The sequence below is a fragment of the Aquila chrysaetos genome, chromosome 2 (genome assembly GCF_900496995.4).
Source record: "Aquila chrysaetos chrysaetos chromosome 2, bAquChr1.4, whole genome shotgun sequence".
Classification (NCBI taxonomy): Eukaryota; Metazoa; Chordata; class Aves; order Accipitriformes; family Accipitridae; genus Aquila; species Aquila chrysaetos.
Window position 1 is genome coordinate 32,156,390 of NC_044005.1, and position 23,667 is coordinate 32,180,056.

Genomic DNA, 23,667 nt, shown 5'->3' on the forward strand with positions numbered 1-23,667 from the left:
AAATGCTTTTTACTGCTAATTAAAACATGGATCAATAAATATTTTCAAAGTTAAATAATACTGTTCCTCTCAAGCTGAGCACCAATCTGCTGGGCTCCAGCCAGGAGAGAATCTTTTCTAGCATAGTTACAAACAACTGATGTGTGGGGTGGAAAATAGAAACATGAATACAACTTTCACAGTAATTCAAACAAAATTGCATGACTTTTAACATATCAGTTAAAGGTTCTTTACCCTTTCCACCTCTTTGTATAGTGGTCAGTACATTGCTGGCGAGATAATGACCTACAAGGAGCAGTCAGATTACTGGTATTAAGATGTCAGTTTCAAAATAAACACCAGTTGGTTCAACAAAGCCTGCAGCTAGGATTATGTTAGGACTAGGAAGACATTTAAAACCCAGTTGAAGCAGAGTTACTGTTTCTGAACAGAAAACATGCTTTAGCATCCTATTTTACTGTAGACTTAACCGAGCTGTGGTTGCTGATTACCTGAAACTGATTGCTAAAACTAGTCTAGGAAGATGCTCAAGACACAGTCCTTGCTTTGGGTGTGGAATCTGATCAGATCCTCATTTCTTGTCCTCTTGTACTCGCTATCTTTGGTTTTCCCATAAACAGTTTTTCACAAGTGGGTCTATGAGTGGAGAAACAGATCCCCAATTGCTATCACTTACTCCTGTTCCTTTGTATATTGATTATGGGATAACACTCCCAGCAGAGAAGGTGTAGCAGGGACAAAAGGGTCACTTGAATTAGAGAAAGGTAGCTACCAAGATTTCAAAGCTGGACCCATGATTCTTACTGACCACTCAAGAGTTAAACCATGTCATATTTTGTTAATTACATAAAGATTTAGCTTAATCTGAGAGTACTGAAAATTCTGTGAAAAAGTTTACACCGAACATGCTCAAACAAATATACAACAAGAAGTGTCTTTGTTCTCTCTCTTGCACCTATTCTCAGCATAGCAAACAAATTAAAAACCCACAGTCCCCCTACCCACAGCTACATTTTTAAAAGAATGGAAAAGGTCTCTATACCTGAATTGTGGGAACCTTTAAGGAGCACTACATTCCACAATAAGCTCCATTTGGATCTGTTTCTGTCATATACCATTTAAAAAAACAGCTTATGTTATCCTTTAAACAGCACTGTAACATTAAGAAGGCAAAGATTAATTTTTTTTATTATAGTCTTTTTTTTCTGGCATACGTCAGCTATGGTCCTAATCAAATACATGCACGTCACCTGTGAAACAGTGATGTAATGTCCCTAGAAAATGCCAGTTGCCATAGATCTTATAGACGAATACCTGAGTAAGCAGTTTTAATTTAAATGCAGATTCTGTGATTTGCAGGTCCTGGGTTTTAATGTGTAGGCCTTTGTGGTAGGTCTAAAATGTTAGGTCGTATATACATGTACACACTTGACCCCCTTGTACTTCTACACCCCAAAAGGTGGTTGTATACCAGCTATTCTGGACAAATTTATCACATTATATTTTATGTCTAAGGGGGCTTAGACTAAACAACCTCAGGTAGTGGACACAATACACTAAATTTCCATACAAAATATTCAACAGACCAGTATGACTGCATTATGGCTCAAACAGTCTTCAGAGTCACTGCTGACAGTATTCTGAGTATCTGGGTTTTACAACAGCCCCGATATTTTAGGACTACCTACAATACTTGAAATTTTAAAGTTATTCAATCAGTGGCAAAGTTAAAAGGGGAGCTATTTCTAACTCTTATTGCCAGGCATGAGAGGAAGGTTTCAGTTAAGCGATACTGGACAGATTTCTGGCAAGTACAGGCATAAGAATACTCTGACCACAAACTGGTTCTGGCCAAGGATTTACCCAGCCCACGGCTACATCTGATCTCTGCTTTTGAGAAGACTATTCTGGACTCTTACCCTGCATCCCAGCCTTCCACTCAGTCACTCTGTCTCGGCTGGCTCAGTTTTGCTTGCCTACAGCTCTGCTACTCCTTTGTGGGTAGTGTGGGTGTATATATATGTATATTATATATATATATTTTGAAGCACTTGGATGGTGGGTTTCACAGCACTTGGATGATGAGTTCTGAAAAATACTGTGCAGTATGGGAAGTCAGCTGGTATGGAAGTATCAAGAACAGTGAGTGGCAATGACAGCAGTGTCATTGGGGGGGGTGATGGCACAGCACAGGCTGGGTGGCCCTGAGCCGACTCATGATTCTGAGTATGTTTCTGGAGGTAGCGCAACCTCTGCTTTGGTGCGGTTAACAGCACAGCATAGGGGACAGCTATACAGGAGCGCTCTAGGAGGTATAATGGATGGGAGAGCATGTGTCCTGCCAAAATATTTGAAAGTCCTATTTATTACTCCACTCTATTGTAATCTGAATGCTATTAAGGAATGTTGAGATCTAAATAATCTATTGGTTAGTGAACTAAAAGTTGATGCTTGCTTTCACACTGCAATCATTTACATTCCCTTGGTGGTGAATTGTGGCAGGATGCAAAAGAGGTTGCATTAGAAAAGCATAAAATAAAGAACAGTAGAATTTATAGCAAGTAAGTTTGCTAAATCCTTCATTAATGAAAACTTCAAAGAGCAGCTATAGCTGCTGCATGACAGTAAGGGTAGGCTGAAGATGATAATTGTAGGAATACAGATATATTATTAGAAAGCGCACTACTCTGCTTCCAGCTGCATCACTTCAAACATACTTAATGGTACACTTTACCATCTTTTGTGTTTAAGCATAGGGCACAGGCATACAGATAAATAAGCCTACCGCTCATTCTCCTTTTTTCTTTGCTGTTATATATGCTGCACGCATGCATGAACATGGACTAGAACACAATGCATTACATCACTTCCTACGTAATGTGCAGGGAATACTTTACAATTCCCATATAGCTGTTCCTTACTTAATATTAGTACTTTACCTTTCAACCCTTTATTTTCTTTTACATGTTACTTCCTTTCACTCCTTTAAAATAGGGACAAACAGAGAATGAAGTGTGATCTGATGGACAAAATCAAAGCTGGAAATGGGAGGCCAGGCTAATTTTTGTGCTTTATAGAATATGCATATGCAACTTTAAACAAGTAAAATCAGAGAAACAGTACTTTCTGGACTCATGGGGCTATGTTGTGAACGTAAGTAAAAGGAAGATTTCAAAACATTTACTCTACTATAGTGGGTCATACATGTTCTTCATACAGAGACAGAGCTATAGAATAATACCCTGGAGGTTAAAAAAGAGACTATACATATGAAATCAAACTCTTCTAATGCTAAAACTAATATAGTTCAAACACTGTTTATTCAGTCCCTTTACACATGTATCAAGATGCTCCTTCTTTACTTGAGCCTATCTATTTTTGTACAGTCTCTGCCTCTTTTAATGAATGATTAGTTATTCAGTATTTGACTAGTTATTCAAAGTGTGATCTCTCTTTTTTTAGTATTCACCACAGTATTACAGATTTCTTCTTCAGTATTTTGTGTGCTTACTACAGCATCTGAATGCTATAAAAAGTTAATGAATTTATCTTCATAAAGTTCTGTGAAAATAGATGGTGTTATTATCCCTGCTCTGCAGTGAGAACCTGGGGCATAGAGAAATTACTGGTTTAACTGAAAAAAATGCAGCTACTCTGGAAGAAATAGAATAGGATCATCTAGTGAAGGACTGCATCATAATGCATCTATGCCAAAGTATTAATCACAGTATTTTAGGAAATACAATATCTTTAGTTTTTTTGATTCAGTAACTGAGAAAACAAACATCTCAAGTTTAGAACAGTTTCTAATTAAAAAAAAAAAAAGGACTTTCATGTTCTAGAAGTCTTATTCTAGAACTATGTTGTCAGAATTCAACATGGTAACTACTCTTTATGTGAACCAACCCTGGTCCATGCATGAAATGAATAACTTCATACCTAGTTTTTAACTGCAGAAGAGCGAGACTCACTGGACACCTGTTTTCAACCATAATTCTAGAACATAATGGTCAGACTACTCTGCCTTTGTATCTCATTCCTCTCTTTCTCCTTGTGTTTTCCTGGTCACCCCCCAAATCCCACTTGTCCCTTCAGCCCTCCCTTTGCAATTATCCAGTATCTTCATACTGATCCTTTTCCCCTCTGTAAATGTGGTGTTCAAGTTTCTGCTACCTTCCTCTGCTTCTTGGCTGTATCTCTGTATATTCTGTGCAAATGCTTACTTGAGTCAGACCATACCCACCTCTGTCCACATTGCCTGGGAGCCAAAAGGGAGCAATGCTCAGAGATCTGTAAGGCCAGGTTCTATCCTCAGTTCCCTCAGCTGTAGCAGCAAAGATTGCTTGTAAAAGTAGCTTTCCTTATTGGAGATGGACCACACAGAGGCAAGAACTCTGATTGCACATGAACTCAGATTTTTTTCCCCAGTCTTGTAACTATGTTAATCTTAAGCAAATTTCAATGTGTACATCAAATGTTCATTACCTGTTACTCTTGACAGGACCATGAGCTGCTCTGCACTAGAGCACCTGAACAAATGAACTACAGTTGTTTTTTCAACATGAACCGAACAGGGTAGGTTTTCTTTTTTCTCTTCCTTCTACTGATTTTAGAAACAGCAGCTCTATTTTGCCTTTTTTTTTTTTTTTTTAAATATACACATGCATGTATGCACACACAAATAATTAAATAAAATTAGCTTGAAGCAAAACACTGAAATGTCAAATTACAGGTAGAAATTTGGGTAGAGTTCAGGTAGGGTTGTTTAATTTTGGCAAGGCTAGAACATGCTGAAAAAATAGTTCTCGTAATGGAAAGAACTGAACAACTTTAGTTCTGGGGCTACTACCTGGGACGATGAATCATGCAATTTAAGCTACTACACGGAATCACCCAGAAGTAGAATTCTCAGGCAGTTCCAAGTCCTCCTTTTTTATGCTTGAGTAGAGCTTCTCCTTGAAGAAAATAATGCTGGACCTGCACGTTAACAATTCCAGTATTATTATCAAGGCATCACTGGTTTATAACACTGGAAACTTCACTGTCTTGCATCACATGTTATCAATCTATCTATAGCCTATCTTCCATGCCAACATTTTCTGATAAGAAACTTTTTTCTTCTGTAATTATAAACATATTTTAATTAACTTTTCCTGCACAATAACTTACTTTGCTATAGACTATTTAAAAATATTTTAATTGTAGTTTTTGATCTTCATTGCTATTTCTTCAATGATAATTACATATTTTATTTAAAATATTTGTCTGTCAAGCCAAGCACATTCCTGTCTATTGATTTGTTGGACATCTTTTATTGTTGTTAAGGTTTAAACCTTTCAGGGATGAAGAAATATTTAAGAAACTTAACTGATTAATGTGTTCAATGAGAAATGTTCAAGTTACATTTTTCTGAGACAAATTAGCAGGCTACTGGGCATCCAGAAATCATCTGCCTAAGAAAAAAAAAGGTAAAATAATACTAAATGAAAAGTTTTCTTTATGGCTGATTTTCCGTTCAGTTGCTTCCAGCTATAAAAAAGTTTTCAAAGAAGAAAGCTACCCATTAGTTTTTAATTTTAAATGACTTTTGAAATTAATCCCTTTACCTCTCTTGATATCTTTCTGACAACCTCCTAATCTCTTCAAACTGTTGGTTAAAAAGTGCACCACTAAATCAGGCTGTCATCAATTTTGTCTCTCACCACAGTGACTCAAAGAGTTGCATCAGCTAGATCATTTAAAGAAACCACAACTTTTTAAAAGAACATCTGCTGCTGTAATTTATAATGTATAACATAATCTTGCATCCAAATTTGACAGAGTTTGATAATGTCTTCCAATAATAGGTCGTGAGAGATTCTGTCCTGGGATGCTGCAAACAAAGTGGCAATAAATTATTAAAAGATACAACCACATATCTAATAAGAAAAAGAAAAATAATCAATCTCTACTTTGAATACTGACAAATATGGTGCCATGCAGACTCTTTTTTAAACTGCCTGTTTCAATTTTAAGTATGTACTGGTTTCTCAGGACATAATTTCCTGAGATTAGTGAATATGAATGAAAGTGCTAAGTGCTGACAATTTGAATTCTCACTTCCTTTAACACTCAAGTGCTAAATATTGCCCAAACTTTTGCTAAAATGTTAAGTATCTATCTTTTTTTTTTTTTCACTAGTAAATTACCATTGATTTGAAGATCTGACAGCTACAGCCATAGTATAGTAGGAAGAACAGTCAGTGTATAGGAGAGGTAAATTCCAAACCATGATTAGAAAAAAACCATCCAATTTTCATGAGGAAGGAAGTCACTCTATTTCTGAGAGAGAGCAAGAGAGTAAGTCAATGTGGGCAAAGTCTGGGCAGAAGCATCAGGAGAGAGGAAGTGCTGTGGGTAGTGAGTAGTAGTCTGTACTGATACAGTGTATTCTTGCATATTTTTGGAAAAGGGAAAAAGCTGAGAGATGAAAGCATTTCCAGGAACAAATTCTCACTAAAAGTCTGTCATTAAGTCAGTTACTTTTGTGACTAAAATTCATTGTATGGTTTTGTGTCTACATACTCAGTGTACAGGTATTGTAGGAAGAGGGAATTGGGGATGGGAAGCCTATAGGCGATCTGCAGAGATGAAGCGGATTAGATAAATACTCAGGTTGCATTTAGAGGACTGCTATTAGTACCATCTGGCAATGAAAATATTGGTTGCTATCATGCGATTGCACTGGACCGTAGGTACCTTTTTGCTAGCTTCCCGTCAGTAGTCTAGTATGGAAAGTCGCTTTTGATGCACATGAACAATAATGAGGAGGAGGAAAGGGGCTGGTGGAAAGCAGGTTCACATTTTTTAATGGAAAAGTTATCCACTCAGCAACAAAGGTGGTGAAGTTCCCAGTTTGAAAGTACTTTACAATCAGAGGCCTCATCAAGAGAGTCATTTTCAAAAAAGCACCACACTCCCTCATTGCAAATGAATAAAAAGCTGAGAAAACAAGCAGAGAATAAAGCTACTCTCAGCCTGGGGTTGGCTCCGTAGTGTGGCCTAAATCAATCCCCATCCTTTTTTATGCAGAGTGCACTTACATGCTGATGTGATGGCACAGTTTTGTACAAGAGGTCCCAGGTTTGGTAACTTAAAAGTGGCTTATACAGTCCTTAAAATACTTTAAAGGAGAAGGCATGTTGTCTGTAATAAATACAGCTGTATACTGCAATTATAAACCAGCATTTCTTCCCATTAGAAACAGAATATTATTTCTATTTTTGTTGTATTGATTTTTAAAAAAATTGTATTCTCTTATAGAATCTCTGAATTATTACTCACTTTTATCTTTACAGCATAAAAAAATATAAAAATAAAATGTGTCTTACCAACATGACTTATGCAGCAGATTGTACAATCTTCATTTTCCAGGACTTTGTACCCTTAGTACACACTGTCAATAATCCAGTACTATGATTACATTCAATTAAAATTATAAAAAAATATTTTGTGTGAAACTAGAAAGTTTTGGTTCCCTTCATTTGCTTCCTCTCGCTTGAGTCTTTTAGGCCTTCCAGCGCTTCACCAAAACACTTTTTTTAAATGACAGTTTAGCGTCTCTCATATTTAAATCTCTCCAAAATTATGCTTGAAGAAAATTACAAAATATTGCGAAGACTGTAACAAAATGGAAAAAGTGTCATCACAACTATATGAGTATATTTTAATTTGCATTTCTGCAACTCATTTTAAAAGAAAGTTATCTTTTCAAAATACAAAATAGGGGGCAAATGCCCTAACTAAGCATGAAGCAGGTAGTACACTGGTGGACACCCTGAATTATCAGTTTGCATCTCCTGTTTCTTCTTATAATGCTGTCTGACAGGTAAGAATATAAGAATAAGAAGGAGTTCTACTAGGTGGAATGTGAAACTGAGTTTGTCATGTTACATCAATATCCTCAAATTTTCCTTCTAAACAAGATGTGGAAAACTGACTCATCAATTAAGAGAAAGGAACTCTAATAAAATCTTTTAAAATATCCTAAAATATCCATCTTTTAAAATATCCATCTTTTAAATGTGACAGTACAGTACCATAACATGACACTCCTACATCATGATTTTGATGATGTATAAATCAGATGATGACAAACATCAACTGCACTGCATGTGTTCCTCATGATGTTCATAAACCTTAGTTTAGGAAAGCAGATATTCAAGAACTGGCAGAGACTGTGTAAACTAGCAGAGATTAATGTACCATGAAAAAGAACAAACTTTGTTTATCTGTTCACGTACTTCTGCTACTAGAACTAAAAGATGCATGTGGTTTTTGAAATAGTCTGCTTTCTGTTTGGACCTTACAGAAGAATTACCCATACCTACACCAGAAAACATATTAATATTCTAAGACTGAATTCTGGTGCATCAGATTTGTGGCTGCTAGTTACTAGATTAGGTACTAGTATCTTTATTATATTCATCATCACCAAGAAAAACAAACAAACAAACAAAAAACAAACACAAAAAGCCCCATTACCATAAAACGTACCGTTTGTTTACCATTTATCTACCTGCTGTTGGCAAACACCAAATCACCAAACCCAAATGCCATTTTAGGAATTTTTTCTTTTTTAAGGACTTCATATTCACAGAAGTCACTATAAGGGTTGTAAATTTCAATCCTAATTTGTATCTCTATGAATCTAACTTCCTGCTCTATTGAAACCTTATAATTTAAGAAAGACTGAGGAACTGGCAGTGAAGACTTGTTGCTTGAATGTCATAATCAGTCACTCTTTGCTTGTCTGGCATGGCCCATTTTGAAGATGATGCTGCCTTTCTATACTTACTGGATATCCATTCCCTAGACCTCATTTGCTTGGGCAGTTCAAGGTATCAGGTGCTTAGACTGTGTGGTCGCAATTTTTCAAATTCCCTGAAGTGCTCAGCCCCCACTTAGGCTTTTAAACAGATCACTATTTCTGCTTACCTATAAAAACTTTCTATTCCAGAAGAGACTCTTTCAGTCACACTAGTTAAAATCCAGCTATCTCAACTCTAATTTAAGGTGATGTGAACAGCAGAATCTGATTACTTACATAATTTTCAATCTGTGTTGTAATACAGAGTATTTATGGTGGTAAAAATAGTCATATTTGTGCTAATAAATCAATATTTTATGCTTTTATTTTCAAAATTATAATTCTAAAAAAATCTGGCCTCTGTATGGGCATAAAAGAATATTTATTTCAAATTTTCTCATAGAAACTATTGCTGATATCCCATAACCCATTTCTATCCTAATAAAACTTTCTTAGAAAAATGCTCTATTAAAAAAAAAAGAAAAAAATTAAATATTTCTAAGATAATACTATGCTAGCATCTGGCCTGGGCGGTACTGGAGGACATACAAATGAATTGATGGCATGTGACTGGAATTTCACCTTTCTGTGAAATGTCAGATGTGGGTTATTGATGGGTTAATATTTATGGATCAGTGACACAATGTTATATTGCAATTATTGAACAATTGAATTTTGGTAGAAAAATTTCAAGTTGAAATTGTCATGATTAACAAGACATCCTTCCTTTACAAAAACAAGGAGTGCATGTCCATCTCTGGAATATGCCTATTCCCAGTCAATCCCTCATATGACCTCCTTGTGATCTACTTGTCAAGACTTTCTAAAGTCTTGACATAGATGCCTATGAAAGACTGAGATTTACAGCTCATGCTGTTATTCTTGAGTGACTCTCAAATCATCCCTTTCTGTTTTGTCTCACTATATCTCTGGAGACCAAAATATTTCTGATACATTATATTAGAATGGCTAGCATATTTAACCAGAAGCTAGAGAATATCAGTTCTGGGCTCTCCCAAGCCTGTATTTAAATCTGCATCTGGTGACAAAGCAGTCTCAGGTGGGACATAATTTATTCCTTACATCTTCAGGTTAGGACACTGAGCAGCAAAGAGTTCAGAGAGAAAGTAAACAAAGGGACGCATTAATTCACAGACCTGTAATGAAGATTTTCTGCTGGAGTAATCTGGGTCTGGGGAACTCAGTCCTAATTTCAAAAGGCTGAATACTTTCTCAGGCAGTGACATGGTTGTTTTCTGCCACTATTATATTGGTTTGTGTGAACATTGTCCTAGCATCCAACTATGTAAGAATTTGGGGGCAGGATTGGTAAACATTCCTTCGGGATAATCCCTGAATTTATTCCATAATCTGTAAAAAGGGAGTCTATCTCCCTTGTACAGTGTATCTGTACAAGCACAACGTTGAATTTCACCACTGGGTGAGAAAGCACGATGGTTTTCCCCTACTCATCAGTTTGTATTGATTTCTATGAGCTTATATGAGTTTGAGCATGTTTTCAGGGAAAAGAATGTTTCTTTTAAATTTTAATATGAAATCTTAGATTCTTGCCTTCCATCTCCAAAGAGCAGCTCTCTTTTAAGAGGGCCTTAATAAATGAGTGGAGCAACATTTACAGAGCACCATTTGTGCATTCAGCAGCAGTCCTCACACTGTCTGTTAAATGGAATTGGCCTTCACTTCTGTTTCTGAATGTGATGAATGGCATCATTCAATAATATATGTTTGTCAAGTTGCAATCTTGTGCAGTGTTAAGCACAGTGTTAAGCAAGGTTCAGTCTGCATATAAAATATATTCTCTAATAAAAAAAAAAAGTAAGAGAAAATGACAGGGAAAAACTTTGATGCGGCTATATATCCTATCAAAATTACTGACAGGACATTAATCATTGGGAATGTTGTTTCACATTGAGTTTACTGTGCACAAACTGGTGAGAAGAATTGTACCTTGGGATTTAAATTGAAAAACAGAAAAAAAACCCTTACTCATGCAAAATCCTTCATTACTTATGAAAATGGGCATATTAACATGTGAGTGGGAAGGCAAATATTATGTATTTACATGTGCTAAATAATAAAAATTCAGGACACGTATGCACAAATGCCTCCTTCAGGATGAGGAACCTGTTCTCTTTGCAATTTCAGAAGGGTTGTGGGATTGTAATTCCTAACCTAACAGCAATTTTTGTAGGGTTTTTTTGTCAGAAAACTGACAAGCCATACTTCTCAGCAATTCCATGATGAATCCAACTTCTTCAAAAAATCTTTAAATAAGATTGTGGTCTTCCTTAATGAGTAATGAGAATCTATCAATACCAATCATAGCTGTTTAAGGCACATTCATGATAAACCACAAAAAATAAAAAAGACAATTAATGGCATATTGAGTGGATCAAACTTTATTTGTGCTAAACCTACTCTCTTAGGAGCATTTTCTATTAATGTTGCTTTCTGCAAGTGATAGAAGTTTTAACCCTGGTGTAGCAGATAAGCCGTTGATCTGTCAGCAGACTTTTTCCTACCTCCCACAGTATTGCGCTTCAAAAGTTTGTTTGGAAATGAAACCAAATTCTATGTTTCCTCTACAGATGGTTGACCTCTTTCAGTTAGTGGCTGCATTACTCATTTAAACAATTATACAGGTCAGAATGGTGTAATCTAAATTATTTAGTCTCTGGGTGTTTTTCAGACACCACTGACAGTCCGAGAGGATCCAGCTGCTAGTTGTACCTGGATTTGAACTCCGCAAGATAACAGAGCTTTAGTTAAGAGTTTCAGTCACCATACATCGCTTCATCTGCAAAAACACATACCACAAACAAACTACTCGTAACAGACCTGCGACCTTGCAGGTATCAAAACGTGCAAATAGCAAGGCTAATTATTCCTAGTCGAACTGTTCAAAATAGTTTTTACTGTATTTGAATAAAAATACCTGGATACTCCTTCATCATGCAAATCTTAAAAATACCTTTTTTGTTTGTCCCCCACAGGGAGCAATTCAAGTCTACCAAACAGACTAGCAAAATATTATGATAACCTTTTCTATCCTAATTTGTACTGGAGGCTGTGTGTGTGCTAGGATCAACATTAATTACTGTATAACATTTCAGCTGTGTAGTTCATAGAAATGTCAGGGAGTTAGCTAAAGGGGATATGGGGTCCTGATATCAGCAGGGGGTAAGTGGCCTCAGCCATTGTGCAGCATGTGGATGATGGAAATTTACAAAAATAGAATCCATAACTGAGGTGTTAAAGCTAACTAACCCCAATAAAAAGTTCTGTTTCGCCAGGAAAACCATCACATAGATAAAGTGTTCACCAGCAATTACTTGCATTTTCTAATAAAATTTAAGTTAATAAAGTATGGAATCCAACAGTTAGCAAAACAGACTGTAATAATGATTCCACATAATAAGGGATCTACTTTGTTAAAGTTAATATATCAGTTTGAATTAATGCATTTTAAATTCAGATTCCTTTTGCAGCTTGAATCCAAACTAATTGCAGGTTTTAAATTGTCACTAGTAGGAGCTCAGCCAAGGCATATTTCCTCTCTTCTTTAGTTGCACCCTGAGAATTCATGAATCAATTTTTTTCTGGGTCATGACTTTGCCCCGCCAGGAGCAGAGAAAACCCTTCAGTGTGAAGAAAATTTAATGGCAGAGATCCCAGTACAGGCAGAATTTGCACGCAAATGGCTAGGAAGTAAATGGCAGGGGAACTTTCCAATGCATGAGAAAGAAACCTTAAAATCATTTGTAGTAATCCAAACAGCAGTGAATTAAGCAAATAGTTTTAAGGACAGCAGTATCCATGTCTGTCTTGGCAATTTAGGATTGTTGGATGGTTTAGGAGAGGGCTGCTTTTGCAAGCCTTTTTTTTAAACAGTAGAGGTCACCTTAGTACAAGTCTCTTCTAAAAAAACAGTCCACAACAACAATAAAAAACCCTTTTCCACCCAGATGAATTATGCACTTCAAAAGTACTCACAACTTCCTCCCAATGTTTTATATAAATTTTTTAAAAAAAACTAAAGTGTATTGTCGGTTTAATTTCATTATATTTAGTTATAGGGATTATTCAGTATGAAAAAAGGATTTTTTTCAAAGTACATTTACAGTTTTAATCAGTGATCTGCACATACAAGTCATTCAAATATCTGAAAATCGGTTTGTGTTTTAAGCTTTACAATTATATAAAGATCTGTCAGGCCTACATATTTTTTGTCTTTTATATTTACCATGGGGAAAAATGTGACAAAGTAATTTGTTTCTTGGGAGGAGATTCTCAGACATAAATTGCACCTATCAAAATTCACTCATCTTCATTAAAAAAAAAAGCATTCAGAAGCCTGACAAATCAACAAAAGATTTCGTAAATTAGCATAAAATATATCCAGCTTAATACAAATTGACAAAGCTCTTTCTACAGTATTTGTTTTCATGACATGGCTACCTTTTATCAGCATTGTACCTAACATCACCTTGGAAACTGCTTTGTGGAAAAGCTCTACCAGACGCTGAGAACGAAAGTAGAAAATTATTTGATAAATACTTAGAAGATTCTACACATAGTGAAGGAATTTTTGTAATCATTTAAGACCCATCAGGAAGAAACACTTTGCAAAAAATCTGGCTGTTTAAAGTGTTTATACATTTCAAAAGGAATTATGAAAAGTGACACACAATAGCTTGCCTTACATGCAAATACATTCTTAAATATTAAAATAGTATTTTGTTTACACTACCAGTAATACTAGATTCCAGCTTTAAATGGTGTAAAGTAACTGTTTTGGCAATCTTTTCCTCCAGATGAGGTTATTTAAAGAATACACATTAAAAATCTTAGTTAATATCTCAAGATGATTATCTTTATACATTATCACTTCAGAAATGAAATGCCTGGGACATTCTTAAATGCTATTTTACTTCTAAATCACTCTATTAGATTTCCTGCTTGAGTGATTTGTGAAGAAAACATTACATATATATTTTTTTCTGATTACCAAACCACATTAGACACAAAAGTCTACTTGAAACTAGTTTACAGTTTAAAAACAGGTCTAATAACAGGTGAATGCTGAAAAATATGCAAACAAAATGGCAGACATGAATGACTTCATTTAAAACATAATTGCTTCTCATCAACCCAAGAAATCATGCAGAAACAGTCCCTGTTTCAGCCAGCCGGGGAGAGACTGGAGAAATCACTCAGGCATGGATTCTAAATGGAAGGTCCACTCCTGGGTCTCAGCCAGGGAACGCTCCACACACAGATCCAAGCCTAGGGACAATAGTCCTTAGAATCACAGTTCATCATAACAGATAATTATACAGCAAGTAAAACAATAAGGTATTTTGGCCTTTCAATAGATAGACTAATTGTGGACTATGGAGTTCTGCCTGGGAGGCATAAAACACACCCCTCCGTGAGTCATTTTATTGTGGTGAGGAGTGGCATGAATTTTGTGGAAAGGGATTTTAGGAACTGGTGAGTTCCATATGTTGTTTTTTGCTGTACGTCTCGGGCACATAGCCAGAGTTTCCACGCACACAGCTAGAAGCTTTTAAAAAAAAAATTTCTTCCCACTTGCCTGTTTAAATGTTTTAAGGGACATTTATATTTTTTTTTTCCCTAGCAAAGTCAGTAACCGCAATTATTTTCCTCTTTTAAACATAATAACATTTCAACTTGGATAAGGTGGAAAGAACTATATTGGTCTTTTCAGAGGGAAAATATGTTAGGATTACATATTTTATATATGGTTTTCATATCAATGAATTCATAGCGCTGGGCTAAAATATTCCCTGAAACTATTGTATACCATTTGTTTTCTGGATTGTTTGTAGAGACAAAAAATTGAGGAAGGAAATATGTAGTTCAAGACAGAGCAGCTTTTGAATCATTTTAAATGTGTTATTCTGTTTTATGCTCAGCCAGTTCTTTTTCTTCTACTTAAAAAGATGACAAGCAAGCAAACTCTTTTCTAGCAAATACAAGTGTTAGTTCTTGGATGCCATGCAAAGAGTGCAAATGCATAAGAAGGCTGACCTCCTGCACTAGGAAACAAGTACTCTATCTCTGCAATTTGTGCAGCCCCACTGCCAGCCAATTAACTTGAAGCTGAGTTTTGACTCAAACTCATGACCCTTCAATCCCCACAGTCATGTGTTACATCTGGTATCATTGAATTAGTCCTTCCATTTTGGCTTTTTTTTTTTTTTTTTTTAATCGTCCACTTTCTTTCTGCCAATTTTTTTTTCTAACCACTAATGATGATTCAAGAAGCTTTGTACACTATCTGCATATTTGTTTGTTTTTGAGTAGAGCTCCCTTGGAAAAAATCTGGCATACATTTTTCTTTTCTAAGAATACCATTCAATTCTGCATTTCATGATACCCTTTTTTCCTGTTCTGTACTATAATGGTGACCATTACATCATGTACCCTGAGGGCTGTGCTTAAAAAGAGAAAGGATGGTGAAATTAGCAAAAATAAAAGGAACTCCCTGACTTGAATTCACAAACTGTGCTTGTTTTTGTTAAACAGAACAAAATCTGCAGTGACGGTAGCAAGTTCAATAACGTGTAGTGCATACGTTTTTCTCTCAGCTACAAAGCACCTTCCTTAAGAAATGCTTTTAAAATATTCAATGTAAACTACTGAAGATACTCATATTAAGTAGTACTCCCCAAGCTGTGAGTACATTTCTTGATTTATTTTTAGTGTTTTTCAATGGAGTACAATTTACTATCCGGAACCTGTTTTCCTCCCAATTGTTTGTAAAATTCTGTTTTAAAAATTCTAATGAAATGAAAAAAGGCAGTTGATTTATTGCACTTTTTCAGATGTCAGACCTGAAGTATTAGGCAGAGTTGAAAATACACTGTCTTAGACATTTTTATTCAGTACTGCTTTTCTAAGAATCTTACTTATGCTATCGAAGTACAGCGAATGGTAGCTGCGGTCGGTAAAGATAGATAATACCAATGGTGAACGTGTAATCAGTCTTTCAGGGCTTAAAACATTCTTTTTTTCTCATCATGTCTACACTGGATTTTCTCACTCAGCTATTGTATGTGCACTGCTTCATCCTTATGTCATTATACCTCCATGTAAGTCTTCTACTTGCCTTTTGAAACTAGTTGAATGTATCATTCCTCATATATACGTGTGTGTGTGTGTGTGTGTGTGTGTGTGTGTATGTGCATCCAAAATAAACTGAAAAATGAATATTCCAACACCAACAGAAAAGTCTACGTTAGCGTGGTAAAAGTGGTCATATTTCAAATGCTTTTGTGCATTTATAAAATATTTTTGTGACTACTGTGTGTGAGTACGATAATGTCATTGTATTATACACAGTAAGTTTTTAACGATCAGTGAAAAATAAATGATATGTTATTATTGAATGATGTGATATTTAAATATAAAAGCAGTTGAGTGCCCTATCAGTTTCCTCTTAATATTTTGCTGGTACGAATGTTTTTCTGACTTCTAAATCACACATTTGCTAAAATGAGCTCTGCTAGATATCAGTTTGAACACAGGCACAATGTGTCTCAGTCAGATTCATAAAACAGATAGCTGAACTAGAGTTTGACTTTTGACATCAACAATCTGACTTCAATATTTCTCCACAAAAAGAGACTTCTGACTCTCATCGCTGTTTCAGTGTGATGGATAGCTTTTCAGCTGCTGACAGCAGTGAATGTAATAAATGTAATCATCCACACTGGGGGCTGAATATTTCTATTTTTTAAGTTTTCCGTCTTGTGCATTACGAATGACAAAGTAACACCTGCAGTATTACAGTCACTCCTTTCCTACACAACTGAAATACAAAAATATTATTATAAGTTGTCTATGTATTAGTACTTCAGTGCTAAATAAGCTTTTAATTACCTACATTTATTTTTTTCTCTAAGAATCACTTGCAGAAACAGAGCTTAATTTGAGCTCTGTTTGACTTCTCTGATCATCTGGGTTTTCATTGTCATTGCTTCATAATAATTTAATGTCATATATAATGACATAAAACCAGGGAAAACCAAAGAAGCTGCCAATCTGAACTGATCTAAGTGTTCATGAGTATAATCGTAGAAAAGCCTGATTTGTTTGTGCCAACAACATTCAGCATGGTCTGTAACTGGGCTAGTGTTCCCTTGTTATTTCATTTTCAAATAGTCTTTCAGTGTACAGTGTAGCTGCTTAATCAGAGTGTTTTATTTACCACAATTAACAAAATGAGTGAATGTATATATTGGCAATACATTAAAAAGTATTAAAATTATGTTTACCATTTAGTTAGCTAAACATTTTACCATCCTGTTTTTTCACTCGCTTCATGTATAAGCAACTATTATTATGTTTGCAACTAAAAGTGTATAGCTGGACCACATGCTTAATTCAAAATTAGTTCTAAACTTTCATTAAGTAGCTTTATAGAGAAATATCTTTTGTTAATTAAAAACTTATTTGGAAGCATATAAAGCTGCAGTTTGCATTTTCCCCAGTCTCTGAAAGCAGTGACTTATCTTACTTTACATCTAATTAAAAGTTTATGGAGATGCAATGGATTTTTGTGCAAATTAGAATTAATTAGAGTTATTAAGAAGCCATGAAAAGAAAGATTTGAGAAATAGTGAGAAATATTATTTAAACCCTAATGGAATTCAGTGAAACCCACAGGTCTATTACAGGCCCCTGATTTGCCAGGATCACTGCAGGGAATCTAACATTAATAAGCACACTGGTAATTAAATCATTTGTTACTTTGTCTGTAATGTTGTAATGTTTCACTGATACTCTGTCAGAGCTCTTTGTGCAGATCAGAGCTAATCAAAGGTAATCAATTTTCAGCATTTGAGAAATCTGTAAATGATTATACATTCATCAGATCATTTAGTGGAGTGCAAGGAAAGTGCAATGCAATTAATCTTCCTGCATGAGGAGGAATTACCACCACAGAATTCAACAGTTATAATTAATTTCATTGTCTTGCTGTGAATTTTGATTGCTTTTCTTTGGACTGTATAGTACAAATGATGATTCATTGCAAAGTATTTGCAAAGCAAACACACCAGTGTGCTATGCAAATTAAAGTAGCTGTATAACAGATAGGTTTCAAACTTCCTATTTACTCAGGGTTGTTGAGTACTAATTTGCCAAATAATTGCTTGTTAACTTTATACTCTCTTCCTCTGAATATTGAGATTGGTAACCAATATAAATAGAAAGCACATGCTGTTTGATATCTCATGGTAAGTATTCAAAATACTAGTTAGCACTTAAACTTGCACTCAACTAGAAAAAACCATAATTTGCAACATATTTTTAAAAAATCAATCATTCTACCTTCTTTAATATTTTAATAATTTCCTTTTTTTCAGTGCAAACTGTATTGAAAGGCAAAAAAAGAATTTTAGTGGATTTACCATAAAAAGCCGTATAAGCTTAAACCAAGCAAAACATTCATTTGACATAATGCCTTTAATATTCATTTTCCTTCATTCCCATTACTAAATATTAAGTACCTTTTTCAGGATATTACCAAATTATAGTAAGCACTATAGATACATTTAGAAAATCAGTCTATGCCCCAAATACCAAACTGTCAAAACCAAATGCTGTGCTCAAGATTCCCATACCAAACCAGAGCCTACTTGAAGTGACTGGCATGCTGACTAGACACATATGCTGCTGTAGATTCAGTTACAGGCTAGAATCTAATTTTAGATTTTGGTACAAAACTAGATGCTATAATCAATAATCACAACTTGCTTATAGTTAGTAAAATACTAATGGAGGAGAGAAGTTCACATTTGAGAAATGCCAAAATTTCATTGTAAAAGTACCGATTAATTTCAAAAGGTGTTGAATTGAGCTCTGCAGAGGGGAATATGGGAGTAAGCACTTAGGTAGAAATGGTAAGAATGTGTAGTTGCAGGTTATATATTTAATATGTCAGTTGATTATTAAGTAATTTCAATTTTATTTTAAAAGCTGTAACAACAAATATTGGGAATTATCAGTGGATGTCTAGTTAATCATTACTGGCAGCATTATACATTAGATACTGTTTAACTTAATTTATAATCAGCTTGAAGTTTTCATTAAAAAGGTAAAACACTACAATCCTGCATTATTTTGGTCTGTACAAATGAAGTCTGGTAATAGTAATCATGTATATGTTTATCTACGTATGTATATGCATGCATATATGATTATGTAGCATATATGTACATATATATTCTTTAAAAGCCAACTCTTCCATTACTAAATGCTATCTTTATGACAGCATCACGAGTAATACATGATGTATTTTAAAAAAAGAGAGAAATTTTAAAGACAGCACGAGGATGGAATAGCCGTCTCCCTTCAATATTAAATAGTAAAACTTAAACATTGTACAGCTAATTAGCATAAGATACTAACAGAGGACAGAATGAGAGATGTTCAGGTTTGAGAAGTCCCAAAATGTGGAGCTGGAAATACTGATTGTTCTGAGAGCCCTGGAAAATTCTTAGAATGAAAGTACATAGAAGTTTAAGGCATTTGAACTCATCTCTTCATTTCAACACACTTGGTCACGACTAAGTCAATAGGCTGAGCCTCACTCAATGTTTACAGTCCACAGCTGAAGTTACAGACATATAAATCTAGATATGAAGTAAATACGATTTTCAGAATTTAAAGCTGAACAGAAAAAGTTTTGACTACTTATAATCTGCTCTGTTAGCTCTCCACAGCGTGTAAAGGTTTTTTTCAGATTGCACTTTTTCTTGTACCAATGAAAACTAAAACAAAGACAAATCTTAAAATTTAGAGTACAACAGCCGTGTAGTGCACACACCTGAGGAGTCCATGCTGTTACTGGTTTAAGAAATGTTTATTTTTTATATGTCATCAATAGTTTTGCCATCTAAAAACCAGTGAAGTGCACAACTCAAAATAGCTGGAAAACTGTTCTTGATGGATATTGGGTTTATAGTGGATCCATATCTTTTGGTGAAAGCTCCCGAGACTGCAAAATTGTACTGGAAAAATAGCTCTTTTCATAAAAAAGTCACAGTGAAAGTAATTTCTGGCATTTGAACTGATTTGGACCATCCTCACAAGAGCATTCAACATGGACTTGTTCATCACATCTGCAGGAAGAAACTACTGAGAAGAAAATACTTATGTGCTTCTCAAGAAGAATTTTCATTTGTATTTGAACAGGGGGTTAGAGGATAAGCTGCAAGGCAAAGTTTTCAACCTGTAGAATCTGTTTACTCTTAGAGTCACAAATCTTCCACATTTTACTAGGGATGAATCAGCATGACACTATCCCATCTGGACTGGAGCTCCACAGACCATGTATTTCTTTATGCCACGTTTGTTCCAGGATATTCCTTTAAGGAAGTCCTAGAAAGAGGTGAAAGAGGTGAAAGAGAAAGAGGTGAAAGAGGTGAAAGGGAAAGAGGTGAAATGGGGAAAAAGTAATATAAAATGTAGTGTTTCCCAAACCCACACATGCATGTTCTACATCCCTCTTTGTAGGCACAGATGCTTTCACCCTCATCTTCTCGTAAGAGAGAAACTGCTTCTTCATCAACATTCTTCATTTTCTCTGGCTGTATGGAAGACTTCAAACAGTTAAGATCCACACAAAATGAAGAGTTTGAGAATGGTCAGTTTGGTATTGCTTGAAGGATATTCCCAAAATGCACACTGACCCCTCACTGGCCATATTCAGTTCACTTTTCTTTGTCATTATAACCTCTGTAGCATCACAGAAACCTGCAGTCATATCCTCCTTCTATGCTCCAAGCAGTTTAGCTTGTCTGAATTATACTATGTTCACTTTTCGTAAGTAAAGTATCCCATATTTAAGTTCATTTTTTATTATTTTGCTTTTTCTTTTCCTTTCAATGAGCTTTTATTGTCTAAAGTCTAGATTTCTGCCAAGTTTGTGAACTGCACTTGTCAGAGTATTGCCCACAACTCTGGGTTCCTTTGTTGAAGCTGTAGAAATAAAATGAATAGTATAAAAGCTTGATGGCATCTGTGGATAGGAAACTCATTAAAAGCCTCAGCCTTCTGTTTTATTTCTAACCACATTGCCCTGTGGGATTTCAAGGTCTTGCAGGATGAAACCAGCAGGACTCATTACTTCTAAAACAATGTTTAGAGTTCTATTGGTGGTGGAATGTTCTGCCAGTCAGGTAAAAAACCTAGGCCTTTATCCTTCCTGGGACAATACCCGGCAGCTCAGAAATTGCTTGGAAAAGTCATGCCTTTGAATGCAACTGCAGGTGTTGCTCCTCAAAGACTGTTGGTACCCTCCTATGCACCCTTCAAAGGAATAATAGAAAATTCACTTTGGGATTCAAATGCAGTCTAAGAAAAATTGAAATAATAGGAACAAACTTTTGAGACTTCCTACATTTTTCCCACGAACCTATGGACCATGACTAATACCCTGAGGGCAAAAAAACATCCTTTTTCCCTCTTACACAGGCATAGAATTCATGGTGTCAGATAAATAAGCTTCATGACCTCACCTTGTTTAAGGCTACCATTCAATTACTGGCAAACACTAGTCACCACAGTGAGAAAAGAGTGTGGCATTCTGACTGCTCACATTAATTAGAAATAATTCAAAATTTATATCATAAAAGAATAGTAAAAAATTATATGAAATTTCATCACAAGATACAAATTAAAAACATTTAGCAAAAAGTAATCAGCATTAGTTTGAGTAAACTCATGGCTCACTTTTCCTGTGTAATTAGATACAGTTATGAGAATATTCTTGAATATATGATAGAACCAGTAAGGACCTTGCAAGTGTGGAAATGATTTAGCCTCTTAAAGTAGTATCAGAGCTTTGTCAACTAGAATTCATTTTACAGATTTGCCAGATAACTTATCCATAGTGTCTGAAAACTTCAACCACTTTGTAAAAATGTCTAAGGCAGTAATAGTTAATAATTTTTGTACACTGGCATATATACTTACTCATTAAAAAGTATAAATCTTGACTGCATATTGAAATACTATTTAGAAATCCAAGGCTGCAGTTATATAAAACAATGAAATTATCTGAAATGTAAAGAATAGCACATGCAAAATTTAACTTACAGATGAGATTTTATGAACTTTCAAACCTGAGCAAACATGTTTTAAAGAAAAATTGTTTGAGCCACAAATTTTCTTTATAGATGATCAGGTCACACAGAGATCACATTCCTGTAATTCATAAAACAGCAAGATAGGATGACACTCGTAAGAGCAGAAGAGAGCTGAGCAGTAGAATATCCTTTGTGTGTCTACGAATTAGATACCTTTCAACGATAACAGTAATGACAAACAGCTAGATTACCAACACAGAAACTGTAGAGATTTTCTCTTTTTGAACAAGTTTGCCAGCAATAGACTTATCACCACAGCATTTAATGGATAAGTTGTAGTATTTAAACATGTTGGATCTAAGGATTTAGAAATAAATACACTCTTTTTTTTTCCTCATCAGCTTCCAAGATGACTATGCCAAAAAAACAGTGGTAAAGCAATTTTTCTTTCTGTTTTTCTTTTCTTTTTGTGAGCCTATGACAACTCCAGGAGTTCTACTATAATACTGCACTAGACCACATATTTTGAATTTCTAAGGCATTCTGTTTCTATAAAAAACTTCAGTAAAAATTCAGTCTGTAATCTGCAAGATTGTTTCCTTACAATTTAGAGTTGTATACTCTTAATACAAATGGGTCTAAACATGGCACATTTTCTGTGAGGTTTACTTACTTAGAATATGAAGTTCTTTCTTTCACCTACATTTACATTAGAAATAGGAACCCATAGCATTATTTCTGGTGGTAAATGAGGGGACTGAAGACTATTGGATGAAAACAAATGATGCCCTTCAAAAGAAGATACAGTTGGGAGCTTTGTGTAATTGTTTCTGCATTACTGCTCCCACAGGACCAGCTGAAGAGATTACCATCCCCAGCCAACCCCCAACTGTTTGTTGCCATCCTCTTGCCAGAGAACACTGCCTTGCCAGATCCACTGGTTAAATTACTTGTGTGATCGCTTCCTAATTTATTTCAAAGTGAGTTGCGTTAGCAAAGCAGGCAAGCAAAGAAGATCTATTATTTCAATGGTTTATGCTGGCTCATTTTAATTTTAATAGCCTAGAAAGCAATCTCAGCAGCAGTGCAGCCAGGAAAACTAAGTAGATGGCCGCTCTTGAAAGCAGTCCGGGGTTGGTAAACTTCAGCTTACAGAACTACAACTGAAAGGGGAAAGATGCCCACACCATGCAGATTTAAACCAAGGTCAAGCAAAATATTTGGGCACCTGTGTAACATAAAGCACATGGATCATCCTACTGTTTTAAATGTGGTTACTAATAAGCTATTTGTTAAGACTATTCTTATGGTATTGTAGAAAACATAAGTCATAGGATGAGGTTTATTTCATATATATTTATATATGAAAATTAGGTGTGTTGTCTGCATACATCTTCTAAGCTTGCCCTGCAGTCAATGGAAGAGGTACCACCTCCTGGAGGGTAATTCCCTCAGCTATCTAAGAAAGGAGGTGTGAGCTGCATTCTGAAGATGTTCATCACAGAGCAAAGCCATCACTTAGCTTGCAATATGCATCCTTCTCCTAGGCTGCTAAAGTTAGGTGAACTGAATCCTATCCTATCCTTAATTTGTACCTCACCAAGTGGGCCTGACAACAGCAACAATGTTATTTCTGGAAAAAAAATCCTTAAATGGGACAATCATCTTTACCAATGT